At 39.7% G+C, this 23,269-nt stretch overlaps 1 protein-coding gene across 2 annotated transcripts in view; it reads left to right on the top strand.

The window, feature by feature from the left end:
- The window catches only part of TMEM178A (transmembrane protein 178A), a 148,508-nt gene that overhangs the window by 81,320 nt on the left and 43,919 nt on the right, over positions 1–23,269 (top strand). The window lies entirely within an intron of this gene.

The raw sequence follows: 23,269 nt of genomic DNA, 5'->3' as shown, positions 1-23,269 counted from the left end.
TCTGATGCATTCTTGCCTTTAACCTTTTATTGATATGTCAATGATTCATTTCATTGTTTTAAGGGCTTTTTTTCCTTTGCCAGGGAGATAATTTTGAATTTCACTCTAAGGTCCCTGGAAAGCTAAAAGTATGAACTTAGTCTAGGTTGTTTGATGCAATTACAATTTTATCTGATGATCTGTGTGATACATTTAGAAAGGGAGTGTCCAAGGGCTGGTTCTAGAAGTCCAACCCTAGATCCCTGGCTGAGTTCACAGGGAAAACGCACTGCAAGGAGGACATATCTGATCTCTGAGACATATCTGAGCCAAAAGTACCCTGAGGCTGCATTCGGCCTGAGAATGGCTGGCTGTGGCTCCCTGACACTGACTGATTCTTTAGCTGTGAACTGGGAAGACATGTGAAAATGAAACTTAGAAAATCTGTGCTTTCTTGATACCTTCTTAATGTGGGGTGTAACATAAACGTGGTATATAATAAATTCCTTTTTACTAACCTTATGTAGATTTTCAGGGTATTTTGCAGATGTGAACTCCCAACTCTTACTACATCTGTGCACCATTTCCCTCAGTTATGGCTGGGCAAACAAAAGCATGAAGAGAGGTGATGACTTGTCTAAGATCCCCGAGATAGTAAAGCAGGCAGAACTAATAGACTGATTCGGTCTCGTACTGCACCCCTTACCGAGCCTCCCACTCTCCCACTTTGTCTTGCGTGACACTGCCATTCATATTTCCTTGGGAAAAGGAAAATTCAAATTCAGGCGAAGGAGAAAGAAACTGTTTCAATCCAGCATTCTTCTTTTTTTTTTTTTTTCACGCCTATGTAATTTTGCCCTCCTGGGTGGTCTCCCATCCAACTACTAACCAGGCCCGACCCTGCTTAGCTTCTGAGATCAGACGGGATCGGGCGTGTTCAGGGTCAATCCAGCATTCTTTTAACATTTAATTCAACCCTGTGCTGTCGGACTAAGAGCATTCATGCAATTTAATATCATCATGATTAAACTAAGTCTAAAAACAAAAAGCATATGTACAGTAAACTAACGCTAATGTATATTTGGGAGAAAACTGCCGACTGAAGTGAAACATACATTTATTTTAGCCACATGAACTACGATGGCTGCTATTTGTTTCTATTCACTCAGGAATTAAATTGAGTTTAAGCAGCCTGGAACAGTTTGACGCTCCTCCTTCCAGCCATGGAAAGTCCCAGATGTCCTGCCTTCAAAATCTGATGCCCTATCAGTGAGGACAAGAACCTGTAACTGAGATCCTGTGGCTCTTTTTAGGCTGGTCTACAGACTGATTTATGTTAGAGTTGTCAGCCACACGAGAACTAAAGCACAATGATGCAGAGCTAAGAACATGAGCTTTGGAGTCAGGTGGTCTTAGGTTTGAATCCTGCCACTTCATAATGGTGTGATTGGGAACCCCCTCGGCATTTTCTTTCAGGTAACAAACAGCATATGATAGGTGGGTCATAATGATAGTAGTAATAATGATAATTGTTAAAGCAGCTACCATTAAATGAGTGCTTACTAGATACCAACCACTGTGCTAAATGATCTCACTTATTCTTTACAACAACAGTAGGAGGTGGGTACTGCTAATAAATGTATACTCACTCAATGTCAGTTGCTTTCTTCCTTGACGAGCAAGTATTTACTGAGTGCTGGTTACATGCAGATGTTGTACTAGGTGCTGGTGATTCAGGGTCAGATAGGTTATGATCCCGGGAGAATGGGGAAGAAGACAAAAGAAATACAACAAGACAGGACATGTGCTACCCAGGGTATGCTGGGAGCAAAATAGAGAAGAGATTATAAAACCCCACCGGGAGTCAGAGAAGGCTGACTCCTCAAAGCTGTGTGGCCGGAGAGGTTGCTGGACTGCTAGAGGTCATGGGCTTCTGAGTTCAAGTCCAGTGTCCTCTACTTATCCTTGCTTTCTATATATGGGCATCATCCTAAGAGAAGGCTCCAGGAAGCTTCTTCCCAAGGAAAGAATTGCTTTAAGGAAAAAAAAAAGTATATGGTGAAAGTTTTCAAATTCTCAAAAAATAGAAAGAATAGAATATTAGACCCCTTTGCTCATCCTCCAGATTTGACAATCAACATCTTGCCACATAAGCTATGTAAAAAGGATACTTTTAAAGGGGGTGATTCTGCAGCAGGCTCTGCTGGTGATTCTGAAGAGACTGAATAGATCCCATATTTATTTCCCTTGTTCTATATCCATAAAATGGATCCTCTCTCTTTCCTCTATTGGGAAGACACTCCTCAATACTAATCGGGGAGTGAGTGCAGGGCATGTGATCCAACCTACACCGCTGCTGGAGTAAAACAGCATCGCACACATGCTGGAGCAGTGTCTCCTTTTGAACTGGAGAAAGCATTGTTACTGCTGCAGACTTGCATTTCGTGTATATGGCACTTTTTTTTTTTTAACATCATTCATAATGCCTGGTTGGTGAACAATGCCTTAATCATCATATGGTCAGTGTAGTATGGGCATCTTTAACAAAAGAATTGGACACAATGGGCACCTTAGTTAAGGTGCTGCACCTCATCAAGTAACTGTTGTCACCCACATCTATTGCTTGGCAATCATCTGGTGAATGCTAGATCTGATTGTGAAAATAGATTTGAAATTGTCTTTTTTTCCTCCTTTTTCTCCATCAGTCCCAGTCCCTGGAAAGAGGTCTGTGTCAGGCAGCATGTCCTGAGTGGCGATTTTGAAGGCAGGAAAAAAATGAATGCTTAGACTACTAACCCCTGGAATTCATTTTGTGGTACATGTTTTGGAATTGATTGAGCTTATGAAACAAGAATAAGTCATTTCAGGAAGGGAAATCCTTTTTAGCATTCAGTAAAGAAACCTACCAAAGTTTACCAAGGTTAGATAGAGTAGGGCTGCTTTTGTTAAAAAAGAAGTGATTAAGTGTAGAAGAAGGCATTTTGGATTGTCCAATAGGAGTCTTAAGTTCAAGTTTCAGCTCTGCTTTTGATGAGCCAGACATTTGGCAAGGCGCTTTACACCTCTGAATCTTAGTTCTCTTACTTATAGAATATGCAAAATCCTTTTAGTCGCTGACATTTTGTGATTTTTAAGAGGGTTTAATGCAATGTAGTGGTTAAAAGCTGGGTCTTTTAGAATCAAATAAAACTGGATTTAAGGTCTGTGTCAGCAGCTTGTTAAGCTGTGTGATCCTGAAAAACTCACCCGTTCTTTTCTCCATTTTTGTCACTTGTAAAACTATTATAATAGTAGTAGCTTCAACCCAGATTTATTATAGGATTAAATGTACTGTGCTTAGCATAGTGCCTGGTACATTTAAACTCTCAATAAATGGGAGCTATTATTATTATGTCTACTTGTTACCCTTAATACCATATTCTATATAACTTACCAGAGATCCAGGCAGAAAAACAAAGCCTTCAACAAAATTTTACAGAAAAATGAAGCCAAATACTTGTCCCTTGATAGCATTATTTTTACAAGTACTTTGCTGTGATATAGTGCTAACATACATGAAGAAATGTGGCATTATTAGCTTGGTGCCAAGTCTATGGTTTATTTCTAATTGCATTAATTTAAACAACCAACCAACATTCACTGAATGCCTTTTAGGTTCTTGACATGTTACTGGCCTTGAGGATAACAAGGCAAATGTGCCATCTTTCTTGCAATTACAGAGCTTACAGGAGAGAGGGCAGAAGTAGACTTAAGCAATATTGTCACATTACCTCCTTCATCAGGTCTTTCTTTCCTTGTGCTTTGTGTAAATCTACTCAGATTTGGAACTCAGGTTAGTGCCAGTTTTTAAGATTGACGTAAAGTCAGATTTCTCTGTCATCTTTTTTGGTTCAGATGAGTCACTGCTTATATTCCCAGGCCACAAAACTTCAGATTTCCTATGTTGAAATCTGCAATAAGTGGAATTCTCTTTCCAAAAAAAAGAATATTTGAAATAAACTGGGAAAACATGCAGATGTTTGTACAGGTATTAGAAACAAGCAAGCAAACAAACAAATGAAACAAAAGGGAACAGCTCGATTCCACTTTAAAAAATAATAGTTAAGTTACAGTGAGTATTCACTATGAGCCAAGCTGTGCTCTAAGCTCTTTGTGTGTGGTAATTCATTAATCCTCAAAACAGCCATGGTGAGTAGATTCTAGGATAATTCCTGTTATGCTGGTAGGAAAAACTGGAGGGACAGATAGGTTGAGTAATTTGCTCATCAGGCAACTAGTACATGGCTAAGTTGGGATTTAACCTCCTGCAGCCCGATTCTAGAGTCAGGCTCATATCCAGTAGTTTCTGAATGGCACAAGATAGTTGTAATAATTTTCTATTGTTTTATTAAACATTGAACTCAAGAAAATTAAATCACAGCAGACTGTAAACATAATTCAAACTTTTATTAAATGTCAGAATATCAGATACCTGGATGCATTTTACTTCTGGGCAATTATCCAGGTTTGAAGCATACATTTAAGAATTTGCTGCTGTGATTATCACATTGACTTATAGTGGCGAATCAGATTACACAGTGAGGAGAATTAAATTACTGACACACACTTTGGGGAGGACGCCTTTTGATTTTGGTATGTGAGTTCAGATGTTGCCTTATAACCAGCAGGCCTTCCCCAAGCCTGAATATTTCCTTTGAACTACCCACGCTATTGACAGAGTTGTCATTTCACTTGGAACTTGTGAGTTCTGAAAGGGATTTTTTATTTTCCCAGCATGGTGCATGCCCGCTGTAAATAAATACTCTTGGTTTGTGAGTAAATTTATAGCTACTATCGTAACAAATTTTCGTTTAGTTTGGCAAACCTAAAATTGCTAACTACTCTACCTTTTTTTTCCTAAAAAACCCTCTGAAACATAATTTTTTAAATAGAAATAAAATATCTTTTTCTATCTGTCTTACTATACTATAAATAGTTATCTTTTAAGTCTGTGACTCCTCCAAGAAGTATACACATCACTTACTTCTTGTACCCATCTTCCTTCTTCTGACTTTGTTCTTCTTAACTCTTTAAAGATGGATTTAAAATGGTCTCAATTCTAATCTCATGTTCACTTCAATTCCAAAATCAATCCTGGCAGGAAGTGTATTAGCTTCACCTTTGGAATTAGTTCACATTCCCAGCCGGGGTGTCCAGTAACGTGGCCACAAAGGCTGGGCTCTGGTGTTGGCCCTGAGCTCTTACTCATTGCCCAGTACCAACCAGCATGACATCACAGCTGAGCCTGCCCTAAGAATCATTTGCTACTGAATGGGCCGAAGCTCTGCAGGTGCACAAACTCTGAACTGTGCCTGCCTTCGTTATACCCTTGGATGATTATGTCTCGAGACTGAGTCTGACTCTTGCTGCCCAGAGTCAAGGGCCAACTGTAAGGTGGGAAGGTTGAATTGAGTGCTCTGTTGCCTATGGAGGAAGTTATAGAAGTGAGTCCTGAAGATAGGTTATAGGGGACTCGATGCTTATGATTCTAGGAAAGCAGGTTAAGCATCACCAAATGAAGAAGGAGAAGAAATGCCATGAGCCTAGAAGTGAAGGAGTAGGTTACTGTACAAAAGAATAGGTGGGCAGTAATGCCCAGGTAGAAACTGGGTGAAATGAGTGGTTGGTGAACACAGAGGGCAGGCAGACATATGGCAGGGAGTAGGGTGGGGAGATGGTAGTGGGAGGAGTGAATCTTGCAGGCCTTGTGACCCCTTTATATGCGGGCGAGTGTGCACCTGTCAGACTGGACTCAAGACTGTCAAGTTTGCAGCTGGCCCTGCTTGTTCTCTGGTTCACGATGCCCATTCCTGCCTACCCTTTGCTGCCAAGGCCCCAGCCAGCCTCCTGCCTGCCTGAGTCTGGGCTCTGTCCCATTTTCTGTTTAATAGAATTGATGTTACTGAGCTCCCAGGACACATGGCATTGCTCTGTTTGGCTCTGGCCCTGATTTCAACAGAAGGGAAAAAGAAAAGAAGACTGCCAACAAGGCTGTTTCCTTCAACTGTAAGTCCCGCTGTGTCTCCTGCTTCTTATGAGTGACAAGCCTAGAGGATTATGAGTAGGATTTTTGAATTAAAATATTTTATTTTATGTTGTCTATCACAGAACATCAATAATGGAGGGATGAGATTATCTTTAATTAAAGCCAGCAAGTGTTTATTAAATATCTAGTATTTATTTACCAGTATTACTTACATTCCTAACCTTATTATAAAAGTCACAAACACAAAAATAATATGAAATGTAGTTCCACCCTTCAAGAGGGTACCTAGAAGTCATGACTTAAAATTATCTAGTGCATATGAAATGTAACTCATATTTCAATATGGTTCATGGATTTAGAAATACTGTGAGTCAGATTATGCCCACTAAAAGAAACCACAGAGAACCTTTGTTTGGTCTTACTTTCCAGCACCGGTCTTTAAAAGAATTCTAACTTTAAGCTCTAAAGTTCAATGAGTCCTTACTGTTATAACTAGTGATAAAATCTTACATACACATGCATGCAGACAGACAGACAGACACACACACACACACACACACACACACACACACTTCTTCTTTGCCTTACTGCCTTACTAACAGGTCAGATCAGCCATAAAGCTGGCCAATGAATAGCTACTGGCTGGCTGGCTGATCAACCCATACATTGTTTGGCATATTGGATCAAGTCACAGAAAAGTAGCCTCAGATAAAGTGAACAATTTAACATAATTTACTTTCTCATAGTGAGAGGCTCAATTTAATTTTCATACCCTTGTGTCCGGTGTCTTTTCATGAAATACCGTAGTCTACTTTTCAAAACTCTGCTGGTGAAAGACAGGCATTTATTTTTTAAATATATTCTTAATTTCTGATCTATAGGAATAAACCATGCCTCCAGGAAAGAAATACATTGCATGAACACACTTTGGGAAGGTAAACACACAGAGGCATTCTGCTTTTTGTTAATTAATGATAGCAATGCCAAGTTTTTATAGGAAACCAGTTTTGCTTTGAACACTAGGGAGATCTTTGAACATGAGAAACATTTCAATTTAGAAAAACTATAGAACAGCCAAAAGTCCAAATGTAACAGGTGAATTACAGTTGGACTAGAAAACCAGATACTTTCATAATTGGTCCATGAATGTTTGGTAAATACAACTGGACTCCTGAAAGTATTTTCTTGAAGCTGAAGACAACTCCAAAAGTTGGGATTTTTCCAGTATTCCCCCAGGCATTGGAGTTAAGATGCATAGGCTGGGACTATGGGAGCTAAGAGGCTGGAGTTGTGAGCAGCCCACTGGGTAGAAGAGTGTGGTGGGTGTGCCAGGGCCTCATCTGGCTGTTGAGGGATCCATATTCTCTGTCTCCAAATGGAGACCAGGTCTGACCTTTTTGCAGAATGGGAGTTTCAGTTTCTTCTTGCTTTTATTCATTAGCAAGTTATTTATGAATACTCACTAACTATGACATGACCTCCTTGGTATATTTAAAGCAACCTAGGCTGGCGTTGTCAAAAGTTTTGTTGTACACACAGATGCCACAAGTCAGCAGGAATGCAGGGTTTGACAGGGTGAGAGGCAAACGATGTGAGGGCTGAGTCACTCTGCAGAGCCTGCCAGATAACCCCTCTTATGCAATGGGTTCTATTCTGGTGCCATTACTGACTCTGCACCATCTAGACTGCATCTGCCTTGGGCTTGTGCATAATCGTCTGCCTGGAGGCGTAAGTTGTCAGAAAAGAATGATGAAAGTCAGGGCAGTTACTTAAAGTGAAAACAAAAGTCTAGGTTCTCTGAGCCCTCCCAAAGGAGTCTATCTTTTGACTTCTAGGAATTAATTCTACAGAAATACTGAAACAAGTGTCCACAAATACATATACAATGAAGTTAATTATAGCATCATGTATAAGAATGACAAAATGGAAACAACCTAAATGGGAGTGGGCTATAAATTATGATACATTCATGCAATGAAATATTATGTAGCTGAAAACAGCAAGGCAGCTTTATATGAATAAAGATGTCCATCATAGATTGCTGAGGAAGAAACATTATTTATATAAAATATATTTTATATAATTTCTCTGTGTTAAAACATTGTGTATGTACAGTGCTGCCACTGGGGACCGAAGTTGGGAAAGGTAAGGGAAGGATCACCATCACCCTGGCTTTCTATGTTGTGTTACTGGAAAGTTTGCAATTAACATGTATTACTTCTCTAACTAAAGATATATTTACAAAAGGAGATTAAATAATTTAAAAGCTTTTCTGTCCAAATTCCCACAGTAATCCTGAGATTACACAGTAGGCAGAAAAATAAATCCATAATTACCAACAGAGGTTGTATGGTAGCTCTAGGCTATTAGATGAAACGTTTCATCAGAGTGTATTTCTAGGATATGTGTTCTGCCTTCTGAGAGAAGGTAAGGCTATAAGTCCAAGATGTTTATTGAGGGTCCTTTTATGATATTATTAATAATAACATTATTTTTTTCCTATTTTACAGTTTACAAAGCACTTTTCACTTGAATCTTGAATAGTATCCTCACTTTCAGAAAAAGTAACTGAGGTTTAGGTAAGTCAGCCGCCATGCTCTAAATCCAGCTAGTTAGGGCAGAACTCCAGTAAGAGTCAGATAGGGATTCTATCCCTAGTCAGCCATTAATTTGAAATAAATCACTGTTTTTCTAGGTCTCAGTTTCTTTCACTGTAAAACTGGGATAGGGAAATTTTCTAAGGATAAAAGTATACAATTATTTGAATGAAACTGAGTAAACACTCTCTACCCCCTACCCCCCATTAACTTTGGGACAGTTCCATAGATGTATTTAAAGATATTTATGTTGTAAAGACAGGACAGGCATCATTTCTATTAGCATATTTAGGTGTTAGGTAAAAAAGGCTGTCTATATGCAGAGTGATTTAAAGGACAACTTATTACAGATTGGTTGAAGGGAACCCAAGATGATAGGTTCACATCATCCCTTCTGTAGCCCTGCTTCCTGGGTGGCATAGTCGGGAAGCTCCTGGACATCGTGTATCTGCACTAACTTAGGTGGTTATGACCCACCAGAGGTGAATTGTAGTTCTTCTTTCCTGGCCTCGGTAATTCCAGCTGCTTATATAAGGATTCCACTTGAATTAGAGTAGGGAGATGATTTTATACAGATCTGGTTGCTTCATGGTAACTCTAAACAAATGTTTGCTAAATAACAGTGTGAATATTTGACAACGGGTAAGTTGAGTAAAATAAATTGACTTTTCTTATGACTGAACTATCGCCTTAGCCTTTTTAGTACCATCTCCCAAGCAACTGAATCCTAATCTTTCACTAGTCAACCCAATTTTCTTGAGCCTACACCGATAGAGCTATGTTTTAAGATGTAGGTTTTAGTTTTATTCAGGTATGGTAGGGCCATACCTACCTCATCAAAAGATGATTGCCATTGAAAAGATAGTTTGTTACTCACAGTTCCCAAGGAGGGTTACACCATGACATGGGGTGGGTGTGGGGACATACAGGGAAGCACCAGAATCAGAGGGATCAAGGGGAAAACATGGCTGAGAATCCTTATTGTGGTTTTCAGGGAAGAAATGGGTGAGACAGGGAATCTTGGGATTGGCTACTTTGAATAATTCCAGTGGTTTTGGGGTATAGGGGCTGTCTCTAGTTGTGTGGTACATAACCCTGGGGTGATTAGGGCAGGACAATAGTGGCTCAGCATGTAAAACCCAATAAAGGAGGTGGTTCAGATGTGGCTCTGGATTGGCTGGTTTGCATATAAAACTTGTGCTCCCAGGTAAGTCCTTTACTATCTCTAGGAATTGGCTAGTCCTGAGAAGGGTAGTCTCTCCAAGGTCAACAAGGCCCTGAATGTCAAAACATCAGAATGAAAAGACATGCTTAATATAGGCTGATATAAATGAGATTAGACTAACAAGAGCAAAGAATTTATAAGTGAGAATGTTAATAAAAATTAGATATATAACTTATAACTCTATAATATTATGCGTACTAACATATTATGCTTTTATTACACATCATTGGTTTGGCATTAATAAGTATGAGAAAGGCTTAGATGTGTTCTTTTCTTCCAAGACCACTAGATGACTTTGCCATTTGAGATAGTTTATTGTTTTTCTGCAATTAAGCTATACAATTACCAGGTACAATGGATTCTTAATGGTGGGATTTTCTAGGCCCTCGTACAATACTCCCATATATATATAAATACATATATTAACTCATTTTTCAAGTTGAGAGGTAGTGTGTATTTAAAAATGTGTGTGTGCAAGTTGATATAAACACACATCTTTCATCATCTACCTTTTATCAAGGGACAGGAAAACAAAACATGAACCTTGATATAAATACCATGAAATTTCAACAAAAATGCATCTTAAAGTTGAAAAAGATATATCACATTGTTTCCGCTCCCCCCAACATCTACCCCTTTCCTTGTCTAGTTAGAGAGAAAAGGTCCCTGAAAAATGTAGAAATAATCACACATCTTTTTTCTTTTTTCAAGAATGATTTATGTATGACATCATCAAGATCAATAGATTTGTTTGCTGTAACTTACGGTACCCTTAAGGAAGTTGACATAAAAGATTAGCTCACATATAGACAATTGAACATTGATTTTGTTTTTACAATGAATGATGAGTGCCACTGACTCTATTCTCTTCTATACACACCCACCTGGATGGGGGCACCCTCCTGAACACCAACGAGGCAGGATGAGCCACGGGTTCCATGCAGATCTCCTCTCAGAATGGTGCTACTAACTAAATCCATGCAGCCCAATTTCTGATAACTAACAAATGTACTTTTCTCTTATCAGAACATCATTAACAAGAGAAATAAACTCCATTGCCAAAGGCGTGGAGACCAGGGCAGTTGTAATTCAGCTACATAGACCAGGGCAGGTGTAATTCTGCCTTCTATGTCTAAACCCCAACTGTGTTCTTGACACTTTTCATTTTTACGGTGCTAAGAATACAAACATTCTTTAGTTTCTCCTTCTTTGCTTTTTTGTTTGTTTGTTTTTGGCTGTTTCTCCATAAAGTAACTTGTCCACATTAGCTCTTTTTATTTCTATTAGTTAACCTTGATGTCTTTCCTTCCTCTTGTATAATAAATCCCTCCTCTGATCAATACTGCTCACTCAGGATATACTTACTTATAAATAACTTTCAGAAAACTTGGGTCCTTTTTCAGAGACCATATTCAGAGTCCAAAGGCAAACTCTAGGGCCTTGATAACTTGGGTTCAGGTAATTAGGGCTATAACTATACATGCTTCATTCTGTTAAATGCCAGGTGGAAATTTATTCTGATTGGATTAAAAGTGAAGTTGAAAGAAAAAAAATCTTCTGAGCTCTTTGGTACAAAAAACAGCTCATGGTTCTGTACAAATCTGAAGAACAGACTGAATGTGTCTTTCCTGTGACTATAACAGACACAATCATTTGCACTTAGGCTTCTCTGTGTCTTTCTGGAGCATCCACCACAATCATTTCTATTCTTGGATGGCAGATAGAGTAGCACCTTGGGTGAGGGAATGAGTGCTTTGCTGAAATAAATGCCTGAAGAAAATGGACGCCTGGAGCTAGGAAGGGTTCAGACATTTACTCTCCTGCTGTTAGGAATTTTAATTGTCATATCTTGGAATTCAGTAGACCCTTGGAGCTTGATCACAGAGGGAGCAGGGTTAGGGAGAAGGGGAAGTAGTAATGAACTGTGGGATACCTGTTTGAAAAAGGAAGCAGTTTAATCACTATATCAGCTTCCAATTGCAGCTATAACAAATTACCACCACCTTAAGGACTTAAGACAATTTATTCTTTCAGTTCTGTAGGTTAGAAGTTCAAAATTAGTCTCACAGGTCTAAAGCCAAGGCATTGAGAGGGCTGAATTCCTTTCTAAAAGCTCTAAAGGAGAATCTATTTCCTTTCATGTATGCCTTGGCTTGTGGCTTACTTTCTCTATCTTCAAAGCCACCAACAATGCATCTCTAACCATTTTTTCATTGTACACTTCTCCCTCTGACTAGAGTCAGGAAAGGTGCTCTGGTTTTAAGAATGCGTATGATTTGATTGGACACTCCTGGATAATCCAGGATAATCTCATATGAAAATCTTTAATTACATCTACAAAGTCCCTTTTTGCCATGTAAGGTAACATATTCATAGGTTGACGGAGGGAAGGGGAATTATTCTATTCTACCACAACCACAAAGCTGATGTCCTCACTGACACTGAAAAATAAAGTTTCTGTTTCTAGACCTATCTTTTTTGTCTCTCTCAGATCTAGTCGGATAGCCATAGATTTTTAAAAAATTCTCTATTTGACATTAAATCAGTCTGTGACAAGTAAAATTTTATTCTAGGCAAACAATAATAATATTCTTAATGATATCATATTTTTTCTTTATTTAATTTATTACTTTAATTTCAGTTTTAGGGGTAACTTTGGTCTTTCCTTTTCCATGTCTCTTCTTCAAACATACATGAGCTTTCTCTGCCTTCAAAAATTTTAATCTTCCTGACCTCTCTACCTATAGAATGATTCCTCTCCTTTTGGCTGCCAAAGTTCTCCCAAAATTAATCAACATGTGTTACCTTTTCTCTCCTCACCTGTTATTTATCCCTCAGACTCTGGAATTTTGATCTGCCCTAATCTCTCTTTGGACACCGACCTGCTGATGGCCCCAGGGATGATGTCACTGAGGCCCTTTCTCACTCTACTTGATGTTCTTACAATTCTCAATGTCATTGACCAGACTCATCTTGAAACTTCTGGTCCTTGGCTTGTGCTGCTCTCCTGATTCCCTCACAGCATGCTGCCAGACCCTGGTTTCTCACCCTCCACCTAGCCCTGGCCACCAGACACAACCTCTACTCTTCTTTTCTATGCCTATTCTCACAGACTTCTCACCATACTGGCCTCGAAGGGGATACCTGCCAAATCCACTTTTCTAACTCTCTGGTAGATATTTCTACACAGATATCTTTCTGTCCCCTCAAACTTAAATGGCCAGGGCTTAAATCTCCAAATTTGTTCTCCCTCTTAATTTATTTATCTATTTGCTTGTATAAAGGTTGTTTATTTATTTTAGTGAGCAGGTCCATCGCTGTCCTAATCATCTTGGCTTGAATCTCCAGCATATGTGTCTCATTCTTTTTATCTCCTTCAGTTGATCTAGTCACTACTTTTATTCAAAACGTTTCTGGCATCTCTTCCTTTGCTTTCAGTGCCACCATCATGACCTGGGTGACCTGAATTTCTTTGTAGTAATTATCTTATTACTACTGCTAGATTAATTCCTAATCTCTCTTATTCTATCATTTTACTTTTTTTCTCTTCATTGCCTAAGATCTTAGTGTTGTTTAAACTCTTTACAGTCCTTATCTGATAAATATTTCTAAATTTATCCTAAACTTTTCATCACAAACCCTTTATTCTAGCAGGACCAGGATGCTTACTGTTTTGTGAACATAGTCTGTTCATTATTATCTCTGGGTTCACATGATTTTTCATTCCTGAAATACTCTCTTCCTCTCTACCAATTTACTCACATAGATCTTTCAAAGCTCAAGTCCCAATTTCCCCATCCCATCTTTATAAGATTCCTCCTTCCTCTGAACACATTAATATTTGCTGAACATATTATAGATCAGCAGAGAACTTCTATAAGGTCTGATCATCCACCCACTCGTTTTCCTGCAGCTGTCACCATGTCCTCAATTCTTTCCACTGTTACTTTGGAGAAACTCTGCATGCACCTACCTAAGACTACCCCTTCACCTGTCTAACAAATCCCTTCTCTTTTGTCTGTTCGTTGACTTCGCTCCCGCAATTCTGCTTTTCTTTTCTGTATCCATTGCTCCATCCCTGGATCATTCCCCTCAGCATACAAATATGCTGTTATCTTCTTATTTTCAACAAAACAGATAAGCCCTTTCTTAATCCCACTTCCACTTCTAGCTATTATCCATTTTTTTTCTCCTCCTCATTATGGCAAAAATCCTTGAAAAAGTGATCTCTATTCACTGCTCTAACTTCTCTTTTCTCATTCTCTCTTGAATGCATTCCAATAAAGTTGACTCCCCAAAACTACTAAAAATGCTCTTATTAAGATAGTCACAAAGACCTCCACTTTGTTAAATCCAATGCTCGATTCCATTTTATATCTTGATTGACCAATCAGAAACTTTGAGACCTTGGTGACTTTTTCCTATTTGAAACACTTTCTTTCTTTGGCTTCCAGGACTCCAACACTCTCCTATCTCTCTGGCTAGTCGCCCTCCATCCCTTTTGCTAGTTCCTACACATCTCCTAGACTTCACCTTGTAGCAGTTTTCATATCTCAGTCCTTGGCCCTCTTCTCTTTTCTATCAACACTCACGCCCTGGGTGACAACATCCAGTCTCATAATTTAATGTACCATCCTTGTGTTGCTCCTGTTGACTCCCAAATTTATATCCTTAGCCTGAACCCCTCCCTTGAGCTCTAGATGTGTACATCCAAGTGCTCACTCAGCATCTCCTCTTAGAGACCGAATAGGCATCTCAAATGTAGTGTGTCCTAAACTGAGCTCCTGATATTGTCCCTCTTTCACCCTGCACTTTCCATAGCTGTCCCTATTTCTGTTGATGACAACTCCATCCAAGTCTCTTTCTTTCTCTTTCACTATGCATTGTACACATCAGAAAATCTTGTTGGCTCTACTTGCAATATCTATCCAGAATCTGAACCACTTCTTGCCACTCTACTGGTCTAAAACTCTCTATACATGGTACTATATTCTGGGTTTTAACCTCCCTCATTCAGGATTCCATATCTAATTTGCTGTCATTGCTACAAATATTTAGAAGAGTGCTCTATAAACCCCATTGACAGTACTGCTGTGAAAGCCATTTTAAGTTCTTACTTTATTGACACAAAGAACCCGAGTTTCTTGGCAAAAGTGGTTGGTCTGGAATGGAAAAGGGTAAACTGCTGAGTGAGAATGGAAAAAGCAGGTAACTAAAACCATGCCCACAAAATTCAGGAACAAAAGAGTCAGACAGCTTTCAGAAAAGGAAATTGAGAAATTAAAGAATTTTGTTCAGAAATGCAGTTATTGAAATTAGGATTAAAATTTCAGTGTTTAAAACTTTGGGTGATGTCTTTTGGCTAAGTATGAGGATCCTTAGGAGAAAATCCTCTCCCCCTTTTTTTGCTGTGTTTTTGTTTCAGTGGGATTCATAAAGACACATGGTAACCTGGCTGGAAAACACTAAGAGACATCTCCCCCACTGCCAACCTACTCCCTGATTTGCCGCTCACATAATGCAAGGCTCTTGATCACATACAGATTGCAGACACCAAATAAATTAGGCAGAGGGAACTCATACATCAAAGCCACCTACTTAGATTTCTTTTTGGCCATTGGTGAATTTTCTCTCTCTCTCTCTTTCTCTCTCCCTCTCCCTCCACTTGCTCTCTCTCTCTCTCTCTCTCTCTCTCTCTCTCTCTCTCTCTCTCTCTCTCTCTCTCTTTAATTAGCCTCGTAAATCTGACCCTGACAAGATCCTACCTCTCCATACCAATAGTTGAAGGTAAGATGGTTATTTTGTCCTCAAGCTTTCGTTTACTTCTCCACTTGAGTGACCATCAATGCCATGTGGTACCCACTCCTTACAGGGGCTCAGGTGCGGCTATAGGGAGGTGTGTGCCAAATCCTGTCAAACTGGTTATTCTTTCCAAAAGAAGTCTCCAAGCCCCGTGCCCATCAGATGATTATACTCCACAGTGCCTGATGAGATACTGGCACACTGAAGGCTGTAAAGAGCACAACACATAGTTTTGTATTCATCAGAGTATCTGATTCAATAGCTAGTCACGTACTGGCAAATGATTACCTGGACTCAAGCAATTTTTCAAAAGGTTTATCCAAATCAAGAAGTGAAGATGAAAACAGAGTTGTCCACGGTGGTAGCCTTGCTCTCTGAGGTGAGGGTAAATGCCTACGGACCTGTGTTGAATTCACCATTTTTAGGGACATCTGACTCCGTCTTTGTCTCCTGGTCTTGAGAAGGTGAATCTGGAATGCTGACCTAGCTCATGCGGGCCAAGTTTGAATTTCTCTTCATTCCTGGAGGGCCACTTTCTCTGGCTTCTAGCAGCTGCATCTTGGCTGAGTCTTGGGTCCTCTCTGAGTCTTTACCCTTTTCTCCCTGCCCTTCTAAGAGGGAGGCTGTGTCTTTTCCTCCTCTCAACCAGATGCTATCCACAGCTGTACTAATGTCCCTTTGTCCTCTCAGGGCTTTCCCAGCCCCTTACATGATTTGGGGAAGGTACAGGCGCTCCCTATATTCCCCTAACATGATTTGTGCCCCCCAAATGCAGTAGCTATGAGCAGTCATTTTCTGCAGAGGCTTTTCTATCTAGTCCATTTAAAGACCTTGAGAAATGGAGATACCTTATCGTACTCTGACAGCTTATTTCGGCTATTCACAAAGGAGCATTAAACCCCCTTTATAGGTTCATAACAGAATAGCCTATTGAGAGAGCGTAATGGTTTCTCATACTTTTGAATGCCCATCATTCCACCAATACTACAGATGATTTATGTTTTTAGGGGACTTATGGTAAGCCTCCATGCTTTTCATTAGGGCTCAGTTCTTGAGAGAATAATGTTCTGTACTACACCTAAGATCATGGCCTGCAAATGTGAGCAGTCACCAAATATTATTGTTGGTGATGATAACAACGATGACGACAGCTGCTATTTAAATACAGAGCACTTATTATATGCCAATCTTTACATTCACTATGTCGTTTAGTGTTTTATATTCACTATGTTGAATAAAACAACATAGCAACTCTAAGAAGGCTGTTATTACTCTTATCCGAAGTTCACAGATGAGGAAACAGAGACTTGAAAGGGCTAAGTAAATCCCTCTCCACCATGATAAATAACACTAGAATTTGAAGCTCGCTCTGTATGACTCCACGTTGTTCTGTCACTATGTTATCATAGCATATTATTAGACTCCCCTGACTTGGCTTTGGGTACATGTATTTTCTGGCTTCCCTCCTACCTTCCTTCCCAGGCTCTTTGTGACACTTCATCCTCCACTGGAGCTCTAAATGCTTGAGTGCCTCAGAGCCTGCCTTGACCTGAACCTCTTAGTTTTTCTAGCTACATTTTCCCTTGAGCAATCTCTTCCACTCCTGTGAATTTAAATATCAACATACATATAATACCTATATTCTGACATCTCTAAAATCTAAATCTCCATTCCAGACTGCTTTCCTTACTCTGTTTCATATATCCAGTTAAGATTTCTAAATGGCATCTCAAACTTCAGTCCAAAACAGATTATTTTACTTCTCCCCCAAGTGTGTTGCACATCTCAGTTCACGATGCCACCATTCAGACACTCAAACTAGATAGCTAGGCATCATTCTTCATTTCTCCTTTTTCTTATCCGGATTCATAGTAATTCTATGACTTCAATCTCTACTCACTTCTCTGTTTCTACTGAAGTCTTTGCAGTCTAGACTACTAACACCCCTTGTCTGGACTATTACAATAGCCTCCTGGCTGGTTTTCTGATTTCCACCCCAGCCCCAATTCATTTTTTTGCATAGTTTTCTGAGTGACATGTAAAGCATGAATCAACTCATGCCCTTCCCCTGCTTTGAACTCTTCAAAGGTTTTCTTTTAACTAAAGTCCGAACTCCATAGAGTACCTTCAAAACCACGTATGATCTCGTCATTGGCTAACTCTGCACTTGAGTCTCATCCCACTTGCTGCCTCATTCACTACTCTCTACCTACAGTGGTCTCTTTTCAGTTCTTTAGTGCTATAAAGCTCTTTCATACCACAGGACCTTTGCACTGGCCATTCCCTCTGTCTGGAATGCTCTCTCCCTGGCCCATAGGTGCTCAATAAATATTAACCGAACAAATGAGAATAGTAGATTGCCCTTCCTACATGCATAATATAAATAATAAGTAATATGAAAAAAACATGTTATTAATAACGTATTTAGCTATTTGCATTTATGATGTTTAAATTATATGGGCTTAATATAATTAGGCTATGGGTTTTCTGAAGCATGTCTATATGTTTACCTGGATAGAGTAGGAAGAGAAGGGAGCAGGAGTGGGATGGGAGGAAACATATGTTGCATGTGGTAATCATGAGTCAGTCCTGTGAGGGAGACATTGATCTCTCTGTTTTTCAGAATGTAGATGATTGAGAGAGGTGAGGTAACTGGCTAAGAGTTAGTAGGTAGGAAGTGGTGCATCTGAAGTTCATAGGTGGTCTGACTCTAGCACCCACGTTTGAGCCCTAGATCCTGGTGCCTTGGAGCAGACACAGCTGAGAAAGGAGGTTTGAAGATAAGAAAAAGGGGACACACCTGGAAGCACTGCTTTTTATTGTTTACACAGGAAGCATCACTGGCCGCTGTGAGTTGGAGAGGCTGGACATCTTAGTTATATCCAACAATGCCTTGGTTTTCAAGCACGGCCTGCATGAGTTGAATTAGGCCCCAACTTCAGTATTCATATACACAGATAAGGTGGGAATACAGTTAGGTATGGCAATTAATGAGCCACCATCTGCTAAAACATCACACTCTGAGTGGGACTTAACATGGTTATGGGTTTCTTTAATGTGATTTTTTTTTTTTCACCATATGTGCTTAAAGGCCCTAAAAAGGAAACAGCTTAAGCCAGGAATGTGAAAAAGAATGGTGACATTCTGTAGTGTGTCAGTGAAATGAGAAACTTATCAGGCACCATCTATTTCGGGGATATTGTGGTATTTTATGGTTCCAGGCTTCTAGTTAGTGACAAAATGGTACTGCCAAGATGACTTACCACATGCGTGGGGTAGAGAAGAGCACTGTGGTAGGTGCTACTTCTAAAATTCACTTTTGGCTTTACCTTGAACTGAGTTGACACACATACAGAAAATGTCCCTTTTCCTCCAAAGCCTAACGGAGATCCGCTTGGTTTACCCATATTCTTCCCCATGGAAAGTAACTTTGTGTACTGGGTTTTCCTGTTGCATTTGGTTTGCAGCTCTATGATAGCACTCATCCTAGGCGTCCCCTCTTTTAGCCTCTGGCATTTATATCTTCCTCCTTCACTAATCTATAGCTCCCTGAGGGCACAGGCCATGGTTTTTCATCTTTGCATAATCTAGTGGGACCTGGCGCAGTAACTTATATTGGAGGTGCTCAATATATTTTGTTTAATTAAAATAAAATTGTTTTAGGGAAACGATTTAGAATCGCGATTTTAACATAAGATACCTCAATGACATACCGTAGATCAATAACATAATGGCCTATATCCTTACATTAAATGCTAAAAAAAGAAAAGTCTGATATTACCCAGGAAAAAAATCTCCACTCTTTATGAAAACCAGGATATGGTTTTGGTTAAATTGCATTGTGTAGATTCTGTGGAATTCAAGTGTTTGAAATGAGGAAAGATACTGTTTTTGGTCTTAGCACTGGGGCAAAGGGTAAAAGCCTTTTAGAATATTCGTGGTTAGCTTAGCATAGGTATGTCAATAAATTGTTGCCGTAGCTCTGTGATAATCGGAGATCTGGTTGTGTATGTGTGTACAAACCTTTTTATATATAAAAAAAAAATTATTTAAGCACTGCCTGACTATAAAGAGAAATACGATGTCATAAAGCACCTATATGTTTGGAGGATGCAAAGTATTTTGTTTTCTAAATATTTAAACATGGCCAACTCATCGTTTGGATGTTTAAATGCTGTGGGAATACTGACAGAAGGAAAGAAGGACACTAGAGCAATATGGTAGATAATTCACTCTAATTTAGAAAGGAGAGTTGGAAGATGAGAGATGACATAATCAAAGTAACATTTAAGGAGGATGCATTTGGCAACAGTATCCAGGATAACTGCAGGCAGGGTTGTTCCTGGAATGGTGGGGACCAAGGAAGAAGCTGTAATAACAATCCGGATGTGAGGTGAGAAAAGCATAGTGACAGCAATTGGTAGAAATGTAGAGGAAAAATTGGCTATAAAAGACATTTCAAAGGAAGAATCCACATCATTTTTTGAATGTGGTAGATAATTCTAAAATATTGAGTTTGAGCGACTTGAATGACTTGTCAATACCAGAGAGAGAGAAGTGGGAAGGGACAGCTGGACCATAGGGAAATATAAGAATTTAATTTTGGCACATTGAATTCAATCATATAGTGAGCGATGCCCAGGTGGAAGTTCTCCGGCTCCATCTCTGTCATTTTAGGACATTGTTGCTCTTTGAGGGATGCATGGGGAATATCAGATCTGGAGGGGATATCAGATCTGGAGAGGATATCAGATCTTTAAGACAAGTGAGGAACAAGCTAAGTTTGAAAACGTTGAGGTCACAGCACAGCCACAGCTGAGACATTCCACAGTGTTCTGGTTGGACATTCGATCTCACAGTACGTTGACGCCCTGCCAGGCTAAGTGCCCTCTTACATTAGCTATACTCTGGCTTAGACTTCTGCTTCTACTCATCTGCAAGTATTTAGCTTGTAGTCAGACATTAGAACATGATGACTTAATAATTTAAAAACATAGGAAAAAATTCTTATTTTACAGTGGATCAAAATATTGAAGCCTCCAAATTTGCAAGGTAGACATATAAATCAAAGAGTTATAGTCTGACCATAATGTCAGTAGGCCTGATCAAATCCTCTTGGTAAAGTTTAACTCATCCTTTGAGAATGAACTCAAAAGTTACTGTCTCTAAGTAGCCTACCTGATGCCCCTCAAGCAGTTAATTTTTTCATCGTCTGTGTTCCCACAACACTCTGTTCTCATTTCTACTAGAGCACATAGAACAGTTTATGTGTCTGTCCCTTGCCACTAAACTTAGCGCATCTTGAAGATGGGAACCATTTATTTATCTTTGTATTCCCCACTCCTCCAAAAGAGTGGGGGTTATCCAAAAGAGAAAATTTAAGAATATGGATGGAGCAATGTACAGTTGCTGTAGCAAAGCCTGTGTACACATCATATGTCACATCCCCGCTGATGGCATCAATGCTGCACCAGCAGAGGCAGTGTGCTCCTCACATGCTGCTGGCCCATATTTGTAATGTGTGACATTTTTAATGAAATACTGTCAAGGGTAATCCATCATTTAGTAACCTTTGAATTATATGCTGAGGCTGGTCTTAAACATAGACATAAATGAACTTTGAGAATAACGCTATTTTCTAAGGAAGGGTATGATTCAAGAGTTCTGGCTAGGAAAAATAGGCAGAACATTGTGTTCTTTTAAGTTCACTAGAAATGCCTAAGAAAGAGGTTTCTTTCTGTCTATTCTAGTTGGGTTATTGTGTGAAGATAATCAGGTGACTCTGAAGTGTGGCAGAATTTATTTCCTGTAGAACATCAGTGTTTGAAAAGGGAGTGAGGCCTTGTAAAAACTCTGACCACCCTTAGGACTTGTAATCACTTTATCTCAAGAGTTTTTTTTTTTTTTTAATTAAAAGAACACATGACAACTTGAATGTATTTCAGATGTCAACTGTAGACTCACAGTTAAAGGTATTCTCTTTGTATCCGTAAAGATCTAGGACTTACGCATATTATAGAGTATAAATTAAAGAAAGCTTCTAAGTCTCATCATTTTTGTGTAAGTCCAGATAAGACTCCTTTGATGAGTTTAGTATTTCCTTTCACAAGAAAGCTTATAGGTGAGAGGAACACCAAAATTATAATTCTTTGTCTTCCTTAATTAGACTAGAGCTCACCATAGATCTTGCTCAAGCTGTGAGAAAATCCAATAATTCACATTGTCAGGTCAGCAGAAGTGGGCACGGGGATCTGATATGACTGAAAGATTTGCCTAAGTGACCTATCTGTGAACTAAAGAGCTCAGAAGAGGTACAAGTTTTCTCTGGAAATATACCCTCTGAAGACAGTGAGCACAAACAGCAATGAAAATAAATCCGAGCAAGATTCCGATACCTCCTTTACAGATTTCATTCCGGAGGAAATATATAAATCACATTAATACCAATTGATATGGGGCACTAATTAATAAGTCCCATTAAATTGTGGAGTAATGACATTTAGCATCTAATGAATACCTCATAATCTTTGATCATTAATGTTTCATAGCATAAGAACATAAGACTTGGCATCCCTGGGCTCATGCAGCATGGTTTTCTGTCTCTGACATAGCCCCAAGGGCACTAAGTGACACAAGGGTATTGCATCTCTGTTGTAAGAATACACAACATAAGCAATTAACTCTTTCAGTACCCTGGGTCTTTCTTCATTTTAGAAAATGTGAACCTGTTTGCCATTCTCAGAATTAACATCTGTGACTACTGTGTGTCTGGAAGAATAGAAGAGAGCTGTCATGTTGACTTTGGTGTGTAGCATTGCTTTGTTGTTGACCCTTCCAGCTCATGCAAGAAATGTGCACAAGAGAAAAATCATTACTTTGATTTATTGCTTGGGGGGGTCTTTATTCTAAGCCAATAATCACTTTACAGAGCAGGTGCCATTGCAAGGGTCTATTGATCCTGTGCTCTTCTAGAAATTCCTTGAGGCTGTCACTCTGGCGGGAGATGGAGGTGGTCAGCGAAAAAGAAGTCCGCCTCCGAGCAGGCTGAAGTGAAGTGGGAGAAGCTCTCAGGCCATCGCTCGAGTGACACTCGGTGCCCTTTCTTTCAGAAGAGGGGCAGGAGCAGAGAGAATGCTCAGAGGTTGCCATGAGCAAGTGAGAAAGAAAGAGGAAGACGGAGAGCTGTCAAGGACGGGAGAAGGGTCTTCAGCTCCAGATCAAGATCCCAAGGAGTTAAATGCTACCATGCAGCTCGATCTGGATGGGATTTGCTTCTGGGTACAAAACGGGACACTGATCAAAATCAAGTTGGACAAGTGACAAGACCGAGTCTGATGTTGGTGGATGTCTTTTAAGGTCGTTGGAGAGGAGCAGACGGCAGTGTGCTCAGGGGTAGGTGGAGAGAAGCATCGAGTCCAGGGCAGGGCTATAAAGGGACACCGAGCCAGGAAATAGGGACAGAACGGTGGGGAAAAGAGAGAGAGGAAGAGTTGAAGAAAAGTAAGGAGGAAGCAGGGACAGGGTTAAGAGGAGAGAGGAGAGAGAAAAGTGAGGGCGGCAAGAAGGGATTAGAAAGGGAAGGGGATCGCTGGAGAGAAGGGAGGACAGATCTGGAGGAGGGAAGAGGGGAGAGGGGAGTGA

Source organism: Pteropus medius, unplaced genomic scaffold (assembly GCF_902729225.1).
Source record: "Pteropus medius unplaced genomic scaffold, Ma_sr-lr_union100, whole genome shotgun sequence".
In the NCBI taxonomy this organism is placed as follows: Eukaryota; Metazoa; Chordata; class Mammalia; order Chiroptera; family Pteropodidae; genus Pteropus; species Pteropus medius.
Note: the sequence above shows the minus strand (reverse complement) of the source record. Positions and strands in the feature narration are given on the sequence as shown.